Source organism: Barbus barbus (assembly GCF_936440315.1).
Source record: "Barbus barbus genome assembly, chromosome: 14".
Taxonomy (NCBI): Eukaryota; Metazoa; Chordata; class Actinopteri; order Cypriniformes; family Cyprinidae; genus Barbus; species Barbus barbus.
In genome coordinates, this window is record NC_136742.1 from 13,550,708 (window position 1) to 13,561,882 (window position 11,175).

Consider the following 11,175-nt stretch of genomic DNA (forward strand, 5'->3'; position numbering starts at 1 on the left):
ACATAAGAGATGTCCATTCCATCTGACTTAGTCAGAATATGTACACTAATGCTTACTTTTAAAGTAAGTGCAGTGAATGCAGATGTATAGGATTGACATCACCAGAAATCACCTATTATAAGGATTGCGGTGCACACAAGCCATGCATTAGATGTTTTGCCACATAAAGGACTGTACATCTAATGGACTATATTGTTTATGTTTTGTACACACAAAACTAATGTGAAGTGATGCAGATGCAAATGTGGTTTCTTCATTGCAGTTTCTTTTCTGCTGGCCAAACGCTTAATGGTTAACTTAAATACAATCATTTCTTGTTACTTGAATGTACTAATTTCCTGCCTGAAATAAATATATTCAAGCTTAAATGGTTTTTATTTATTTGTTGTTTTTTTGTTGTTGTTTGTCAAGCAAAAAGGTTGAGTTCTAAAAAAAGAACATTTTCCAGTTTTAAAAGAAGGCCCAAATCTCTGGGATGTACTGTACATGTCTACATATAGAATCCTTCCAGAGGGATGTTGCATAATTGAATTATTGTGTCATTAGTTTGTCACTAGCAAGCATTAGCACTAATAATGACTCCCTGTAGATACTTTTGGCCTGAGCTGATGATGAAATAGACCTTCATTACTCTCTCAATAGTACTATAATCTCTCTATATGTATAACTATTTTCACTTTTCGTCCAGTAAAATGCATATTGACAGACAGTCTATTACTCTTCACTAAATCAACTTCCATAACAAAAGCCCTGTTGCTTTGGTCATGGTGCCTTTCAGAAGTTTTGAATAAGAGGGAAATTATTTCAAGGGAGCTGACTTTGTCTCTGAACCTTCAATAGATCATACCATGACATTCATGACACAATAAAAAATACCCCCTGAAAATATTGAAGGTGAAAATCAGCAAACTATTAATAACCTGACCCACCTCATCCATCAACCACCTAGTTAAGAGTCAATTCCCAGCCAGTGAGACATCTGAAACAACCTGCATTTTGTTTTTGCTCTCCAACTTTGCTGTTTTTAACAGGCCGGCCGGTTCACTGAACAGGGGCAGAGCCCAAGGATCCCATGACAAGTCTAATTACTCAAGTTAACTCCCCCCAAAATGGCATCACCTGTCCAATCCATTAGTCTAATGTAGATATTTGTAGACTAAATGGAATGTATATTCAGGGACTTTTAATTACTGTCTCTTTCTGACAGGTAAGTGTGTGGCTGGTTATTTGAAACTGTCCTAAGAGACTTCATTCCCTGCCTTTGCTTGCTGGAGTCATAGGTATATACAGCCCCATTCGACAAGTCTGATGGATGGTCCTCTCTTGTTGAGTTTCCATCCTTTGCTTCCGGAGGGAATGTGACATAAATAATTGGTGTCACTCCCATCGACCGAGTGCCACACTCGAAGGTGGGGCTGAAGCCGCTGACAAAACACAGCTGTCTAATCTCACAAGTTCTCACAATATCCTAGAGTGCCTTCCATCTCCTTACAGAGAGAGAGAGAGAGAGAGAGACAGATGATGAGACCATTTGCATTTTAGCATCATGTAAAACGGACTAGAGGAAGGACACTTATTATATTAATTTAGTCAAAAATACATAAAAAGTGCAGTACATACAAAAATTATATATATAATTTTTTTTCATGTTTTATTCCATGTTTCCACCATGGAATATAAAACAAAATGAATTGAAAAAATTCAGAAAGTTTAGGACTCTTCCCTCACAATTGAGTTCATATCTCACATTCATATCTGACTTTTTTACTCAGAGTTATGAGTATTCTTAGTATATCTCGAAATTCTGGGTTTATATCCCACGATTCTGTCAGAATTGCAAAAAAAAAAGAGAAGGAAAGAAATTACAATCGCATTTATTTTTATTTTAGAAACATGCTTCCATAGTCCTGATATCATAATGACGAATAAAAAAGCCTAATTAAAAGTATGTTATTTCCTAGAAAAAAATATCTTAAATTAATCTACTAATAATATTCTAAAAACTTTTGTCTGCCAAAACAGTGTAGTGCAACCAACATGCCTGAGAAAAAACATGAAACAGGAAATCATATAATAAAAAGGACCCCTGCAGACTGACCATATTTGAAGATAAATAATACTCTTAAAATGTTGGATAATTTGATTTTTGACACGACAAGGTGGGTTCAGGCTTAAATTCAAGGTGTAAAAATAATTTTTACATTTTGCTGAAAATGATAAACATTTTTCAAAACCATATGAAACCAACACAAAGAAGCACATTTGTGAACTAAATACTGTTTTAATTTAAACTTCAATAGTCTTAAATATACAATATGATAAATATTTAATGGCATTATAATCAAAGTGAAGAAAGTGATGATAAATTTAGAACATGGAGTTACTTTTAGAGTATGAATCCTCATTTTTAAGATTCAGAACACATTCAGCTGCCCACTGCCTATGTGACAGATCAGATCATTAAACATTTTTGGGCTATTGCTAGTATAAAGAGGCTTTGGGGCTTGAACTTGAGCTGATGTCCATGTTTGCCCAAACATGGCTGTAAATGTGAATAAATAAGACTTGCTGGAGGAAGCACCTGCTCTCTGACGGGGGTTATTTCCCCCCTCAACGCTGGGATATACAGACATCTATTCCGGAGGATAATGCGAGGGGTTTTTCCCTGTTTTTCCCTGTTTACCTCTGAGTGTTATGCCTGCAGCCAGCTGCAAAGACCCGCTTAGTGCGACTCCACACTCTCAGGCTTCCAGATGTTCCAGGAAAAACAAGTGTGCCAGCCTGTCGGTCAGGAGAAGAGTCATTTTAAGCTGTGTGCCAGGAATTCCTGCCTCACACACTACACAGGTGGATGTCAGTTACAAGTGTAACAGAGCACACTTGTCTTTTTCAGTATTTTACTGAACCCCAAGCATGCAGAGCATTCAGACCAATTACTCACCACAAATAATCTAAAATCAAAATCAGTTTATATATTGTTGTATGTGTGTGTGTGTGTGTGTGTGTGTATACATAAAGTATATACAGTGCCCTCCAAAAGTATTGGAACAGTAAAGACAAAATTGCTCTATTGGCTGTGGAGTCTGTGGAGACATACAAATATAAATAAAAGATGAATATTAGACAAAACTACAGAATGTCACATTTTATTATTGGGTGACTCAACACATAGATGTTTTACCAGCTAAGAAGTTCAGCACTTTTAGAGTTTCATCCCTCTGATGTGAGCATAAGTATTGGAACAGTTGCCTCACAGGTCTTTCTAAGTGATCAGCTGTGTCCTGTTGCATTAATTCTTCAGATATTAAAAGCAGGGAATGTGTCGTATCAGTTATATCCATTATTTCTGTATTCTGAATCTTGCATTCGATGATGACACACACAAACCAGGATGAAGATGAGGGAGCTGACTTTGAGATAAAAGCAAGAAATTTGGATGCTGAAAGAAAAGAGGAAGTCAATTAGAGCTCTAGCAAAAACAAAGGGCATGGAGAAATCAAAAGTTTGGAAACCACCAGTGACACCAGCAACCAACAACGACCTGATCGGCTGAGAAAACAACAGTAGTTGATGACAGACAAATCATAAAAGCTGTGCAAATGAACCCTAAAAGACGTGTCTGTAAAATCACCAACAACTTCCAGAAAGCTGGAGTGATACTCTGACTATCTACTGTCCTCAGGAGACTTTGAAACAGAATTACAGATGCTACACAGCAAGATTCAAACCTCTGACAAGTTTTGGAACTGTGTTTATGGACCGATGAGACAAAGATAAACCTTTATCTAAGTGATGGGAAAGCAAAAATGTGGAGAAAAAAAGGGAACTGCAAAAGATCACAAGCATTCAGCCTCATCTGTAAAGCATGGTGGAGGTGGTGTCATGGCATGGGCATGCATGGCTGCCTCTGGAACAGGCCCTCTCAACTTTACTGATGACTTAATGTATGATGACAGTAGCAGAATGAATTTGGAAGGGTACAAAACCATCTTGCCTACCAATATTCAAGAAAATGCCACCAGATTCATTGGGAAGTGCTTCATATTGCATCAGGACAATGACCCAAAACACCCTGCCAGTTCAGTCAAGGAATTTATAAGGGCAAAGAAATGGAAAGTCTTAGATTGCCCAAGTCAATCTCCAGAGTTAAATCCGACTGAACATGAATTTGACCAGCTGAAGAGGAGCGTAAAGGCAGAAACTCCACAAAACAAACAACAATTGGGATTGGCTGCATTAAAGGCTGGGAAAAGCATTTCAAAGGATGAGACCAAGAGTCTGGTGATGTCTATGGATCACAGACTCACTGCTGTGATTGTGCGCAAGTGATCTGCAACTAAATAATAGCTTTTAATCTTTTTAATCTGCCTTATGTTCAACTGTCCCAATACTTATGCTCACATCAATGAGTGGGATGAACTCTAAAAGTACTGTTCTTTTTATTTGGTAAAACATGAATGTGTTGAAACGGCTAATAATAAAATGTGACATTCTGTAGTTTTGTCTCATATTCATCTTTTAATCATATTTGCAAATGTCTTGACTCCACAGCCAACAGAGCAATTTTGTCTTTACTGTTCCAATACTTATGGAGGGCACTGTATATACTATTATGTTATCATGTTTTTATTGTGTTGTATTGTGTTAGTTAGCTGTTTTTATTAGGGTTTTTTATCTAGTCAAAATAACCCAACTGCAGTTTGAGATTAATTGGAATGCACAATGAAAAATGAAAAAACATGATTTCTGAGAATTGTTAAAACAGAGTTATCTGTTTTTGCAAATTAACTCTTCCTATATTAGATTATTTCTACTGTATATATTTACTGAATAAGATCATTTTGTTTTTACCATTTTTTTATTTAAAATGTAATTTAAAAAAAATACATATTTATATATTTTTGATTGCTGATTCTTTCATTATTATTCTAATGTTGCTACAGACTGAAATTCATACTCAGTAAAGCATACATATTACACACACACACACACATATATATATATACATAAAGTATATGTGTGTATATATATGAAGAGTTCTTTTGCAAAAACCGATAACTCCCTTTTTTTTCAGAAATCACCGTTTTTTATTGCGCATTCCAAATAATATCAATCAAACTGCAGTTGGGTTGTTTTGGTTAAGTAATAATAACTAAACAAATACAGGCAATTTACAAAATTAAATCTCATTGAAAGTATGTTTTTTTGTACATATTAAAAGTTTGTTTTATAGCAAAAGCAGATAACTCCACATTTCATGTTTTAGAGTAAAAAACAAACAAACACTCCTTCAATTTTTGTAATCTCCTCAGATTACAATGTAGATCCCTGACAAATGTTGTTGTTGTTGTGATCATAGATTTATGGATGTGATTACAGGCAATACACAGAGCTTTTCCCTCACTATTGTAACGCGCTGCTTCTTCAAGGTTCCATGAAAACGTTTCGGCTTTTATTTTCCTTTTACGCCCTGAAGAAGATATCACATGTTCATCAAGTTCGTTGAAATTATCCATCCTTGATCACTTTTAGTCAGTTTTGACGGAAATCCTCTCAGCTAGCACGTCTTTTCAAAGTGAAAGTAGCCTTGTCACCTGACCTGAATACAGAGGGCTGATTCGCTAAAATGGATTTATCGGCTTCTGTTCAAAAGCAACAAGGGTGCTTATCGGCTTCTGTAGTAAAACGTGAACTCGCGATGCCTTGAAAGTGGACAATACAGGCTTTTTTTTTTTTTTGACAAAATGTGTTTAGGGTTCAGATCTCGCTATATGTGGAGAATAATGCACGGCAGTTTTTTTTTTTAAAGTGCCGTTTATCGGTTTTTGCAAATTAACTTTTGATATGTTTTTCCTTATTCTGTAAAGCCCATTCTACACAGTACATATTATATAAAACGTGTATGTATACACACACACACACACACGTTTTATACAATAATATATATATATATATATATATATATGAAAGTATATGAATATATATATGAAAGAAAGTGTATATACACACACACACATATATTATTATTATTTTATTTATTTATTATTATTATTAAATCAAACACTAGTAATATGTGAAGTATCTTTCCTGTTAATTACAGGTATATCAGCAGTAATTCTTGGGAACACAAACAGGACACAAGTAGCATGAGAATGAGCCAATCATTGATAATTGTATCAATCCTGGCATGTCTTTTTACTGTAGGATATGGCTCCAGTGCCAAGGACGTGTCTTTTCAGACCACCAACTCCTGACAAAAACTGATTCCACAGAGGAAGTACCATGTATAAACCTGTCCTGGAAGCCAGGGCTAAACAACAGGCCCTTGAGAGCATTGTTCGGTTTACTGCTATTGTAGCCGATGTGTCCATGGTCTCATTTAATAAAGGACGAATAAATGAGTGAGTCCCTGTCCAGCTTGATGTGTGAGAGGGGCAGAGGAGTTTTCCCACACGGTGAGAGGAAGAGAGAAAATGTTCTCACAGTAGGCTGCTTTCCCCCCTTCCATTGAGGAAGCACCCTACAAGGCTGTGAATAGGGGCTTCTCTCTCTCTTTTGTCCTCAGGTGCTGCTTGATTGGCACAGTTAGGACTAGGTGCACGCAAACAGTATGAGAGAGCAGACTCTGTCATCTACTATAGGCCTGCAGTACCTGTTGTTTGATGCACAAGAGTTCAGAGTCGAGATAACATCCATTTTGACTTGGATATGCACTGTAGTTTTTTTCTACAGAACATATCCAAGTCAAAAGGGCTAGTATCTTGACTCTGAACTCTTGTGCATCAAACAACAGGTACTGCAGGCCTAGATATAGTAGGGTGGTGTTTCACAGCAGTGTCATAGAAGAACCATTTTTGGTTCCCCAAAAAATCTTTCAGTGATAAGTTCTTAAAATAACCCTGATTTTCTTAGAGTTAAGAATATTTTAATAATCTGAAGCCTCTAGAACCATAATTTTTAAGAGTGTAAGTTAAAAAGTAAAATACAAAAAAAAAAAAAACACACATTGTTATTCAGTGTTAAATACTGTTTTATTTTAATTAATAATTTTTTTATATATATTTATTTTAGTGCTGTCAAAATAATTAATCGTGATTAATTGCATCCGAAATAAAAGTTTGTGTTTGTGTATATATGTGTGTGTATTGTGTATTTATATGCATATAAATACACACACATACTGTATATTAACTTTGAATAAAAGCGTCGCCTAAATGAATAAATGTAAATGCAAATTTATTTAGACAACATGCTCCACTATATTTTGGGGTAACCTGTCACAAGGGAGGATCCCATTAAAAGGCCTATTAAGCATTTCATCCTTAATTTTGTCAAAAACTTTTAACCCAGAAAAATATCAATGCATTGATTTGGCCAGCAAATTTTGTAATCGAATAAAATTTTAATAATTATATTTAAAATATATTCGTTGTTGTTGGTATTATTATTATTATATTAAATAACAATAAAAAAGAAAATATAATGGTAGTCATTTTGTATAAAAGTATTGCCAATTATATAGTTGACTATTGTCAGATTGTATGTCAGTGTGTTATGTTTACTTGTTTATCTAAACAGTTAAGAAACATAGATGCCAATAAATAACTTTTATAAATAATAACCCTAAGAAATGTTCAGCAGAGTGTTAAGTATGACAGCTGGTCCCTGTTTGGCATATATGTATGTTCACACACACCAAACACAATAAGATGGTGCAGGAGGAATTTTGCAGGGTTAGCATATTGTCATGAATATGGGCAGGGCATGGAGGCTCTCTCGAGCCACAATCTCTCTCTCTCTGCTCCTTCGTTTCCACTGTTATTCAGGTTATACTGCTGGACAGGATGCAGCGTCTGGGGACCTGGGTTGTGGAGACGCAGTATCCGCAATCTCTGGGAAAACCAGAGTGGGAAAAAGATGAATGTGTTACCAGGACACCTTCAACAAACTCCCATCACACACCTGCACTGCATGTCAGAGGGGCCCCGTACACTCCACAGCACATACACAGGTGGTCCGGAAAAAAAAGCTGGCCTGACAGTGACGCTGGTACTCTCCATTTATGTGCAATCAAAAAGTAATTCTGACAGGAAAACAGGAACTGACAGGAAACAACTTTGAAGTGATTTAAAGTGAACGGTACTTCCTTGATATAATTGTTTATGTAGTTCTCGTATTAATATGATAAATGTCTTCCTGATTATATGGGAAAAACAGTGTTTGCTTAGGATAAAATGGTTAATCAACCATCTATTGTTTGATGTTTATAATAGTTAATTTCCTTTGTTTCTCAGAATTCTTCAAATGATCAGTGGAATGATATCAAGTCTCATATATGCATTGTAATATAGCAAAGCATTTCACACCAGGTTGCGTACTGTATACATTTTCTTTAACACAAGCTATAAATTCTTTAAAATCAGTTTTCTAGTCGAATTTAGCAGAATCATAATTAAGAAATGTAAAGTTCGATGAAAAAGATCTTAAATGGAATTACATTTTTCATTATGAAATTGAAAGAGAAAACAATGAATGTTAAACCATATTCTTTCTGCTTTTTTAAAAAAATTCACGTGAATAAATCATTTAAAATGCGGAAGGCTTTGGGGTAGAATATGTATTCTAGTAGCACGTAGATATTCGAGCAGATAATATTGTATTCAGCTACCATGTATAAATAAAAAAAATAAAAAATAAATAAAAATATATAATTTTTTAAAAATAGCCAAAGGGAACACTCGTTCTTACAGCGTAACAGCAATATGTGCTTTAGGCATTAAATCGCCTGAAAAATAAGCTCTGCTGCTCTCTAGTGGACATTCCGAAATAGGCACAATTTTTGCACGTGTCAGTAAACATATTCATGTTTCCGTTTTTCAGTAGAGGTGCAGTGCCGCATAGAGATCGACAGTCAGATGAGCTGCTGCAGGACAGTAAATAATGCTCTTTCTACACTGCAGAAGCTACAATGAAATGCATTTACAGAAAAATTACAGTTGTAGACATAAGTTATGAAATGAACAATATACTGTAATGTACAATATTAGGGTAGACTGAGTACATTTGAGACGTGTACAGTTGTAACACCTTAAATACACAAGAACCCCGAGCCGTGATTTTTGCTCCACACATGAGTTTTAGTTGAAATGTGTGCTCTTTCCACTTTTTTCCAAGGTGAGATTTTCATTTCACCATGCCCCTTCCACAATGAATAGCTTATTATTTTTTTATGATTGTTAAACTTAACATATGTCATTGCAAACGTTACTCTGTGCTCCAAAAATAGACATATTTTATGACATTGTGCCATGCAAGGTCTTTTCATAATCTTGAGAAACGTGCATGCAGTGGGGCACGGTTGAGACGAAGTGTATCAACTGTACCCATATTGGTGTCCTAAGAGTGTACAGTTGAGACACTCTTTATAGGTTGCTATTTAGGCTACTGTATACTGTAAGAGTTCAATCATAGAAAATAAAATGTATACAGAGGCTGTGTCTGTGACCAAATGTCCCCACAAGTATAGTAATACCAGTAAATTCTAACCTTATAGGAATATTTTTTAGGTCCACATGATGAAACAAGCTTATAAATTATACAGAATGATTGAAAATGTAAAAATGCAGAAAGATTCGAGTGATACGTAGGTTTAGGGGTAGGGTTATATAATATACAGGCATGTATATTGTTATTTTTACAGTTATATTTACATATGTACTGTTTGCCATATTTTCTTGAGTTAAATATTTGTTCCTATTTTGTTTAACTGAATCTGAATGAAATAAAACATATAAATACATTTATTTTTAAACTGTAATTATTTAAAACTGTAATTTTGTAATTTATTACATTTGCAATAAATGGTTAGCCAGCTTTAGCGCATTAAGAATGGGTGTCTCAACTGTACCATGCTACTGTTTCAACTGTACACCATATGGGCACAGTTGAGACAAAAATGCGCCTCATGTTTATGAGCTAATTGTGGAAAATATAAACTACTTATGGCTATTATCAATTTATGATACACAAGCAAAAGAAACATCATGTGAAATCACTTTTTGTGTAGTGATGAAAAAAAGCAGGAAGTGTCTCTACTGTACTCAGTCTACATAATTTAAAGTTTAAATATATAGTTTAAACACTGACTTGCCCACTTCCTCAACGGGCTTGGTTCCGGAAGTAGTCAGTTCCCATTCACCAAACAAAAATCCTTGAGTTCTCAGCCAGTTTTCAAAATGTTAGGTGGAGGTATTTTAAAGGGGCACATTTTTATTTACCCTATGTATTTATTTATTATTTGCAGTAGCAATAAGAGGTGTAAATTGAGCAGCTAAATCCAAAGATAGGGCTACTTTATACAAAATATGATTTCTTAATGAAAGCTTTGATATTTTACATTTAGCTGACGCTTTTATCCAAAGCGACTTACAACTGCTATATATGTCAGAGGTCGCACGCCTCTGGAGCAACTAGGGGTTAAGTGTCTTGCTCAGGGACACATTGGTGTCTCACAGTGGATTCGAACCCGGGTCAGGTTTTTGACTCAATCAAACTTCTCTCACACCATCGGCATGTGTCTTATCCACTGCGCCATCACCACCCATTTTATTTTATGGCAAATATTGTTAATAATCTATACAGTCGTAATATACATAGCAGATGATGAGACAACACAACATGACATTTATATTCTACAAAATATATAAAGAATCTTTATTCAATTTCAGTATTGTATATATATTTATATAGATAGATAGATAGATAGATAGATAGATAGATAGATAGATAGATAGATAGATAGATAGATAGATAGATAGATAGATAGATAGATAGATAGATAGATAGATAGATTTCCAGATGTCTCACTTCAAAGTCAGTATCAGACTGCTTCATTATTATTTTTCATACATTTTACACACAGAATTATTATTCATACAGTTATCTAATTTCCATCATGACATTTGCTGTACTCCAAAAGTTAGTAAGTTGTTCCAAACGTAGTCATCTTAATTATGCCACCTCCTAAATATAAATCATGAATAATTTAAGTCAGTTTGGTATTTGGTATTAAGAGAAGGGGCATTCTCATTCTAGAAAAATTAGATTGGACAAAAATCTGTGTAGAACAGAAAGAGTAAGTATCTGCTAAAAGTGAATTTGATCAACATTCAGGAG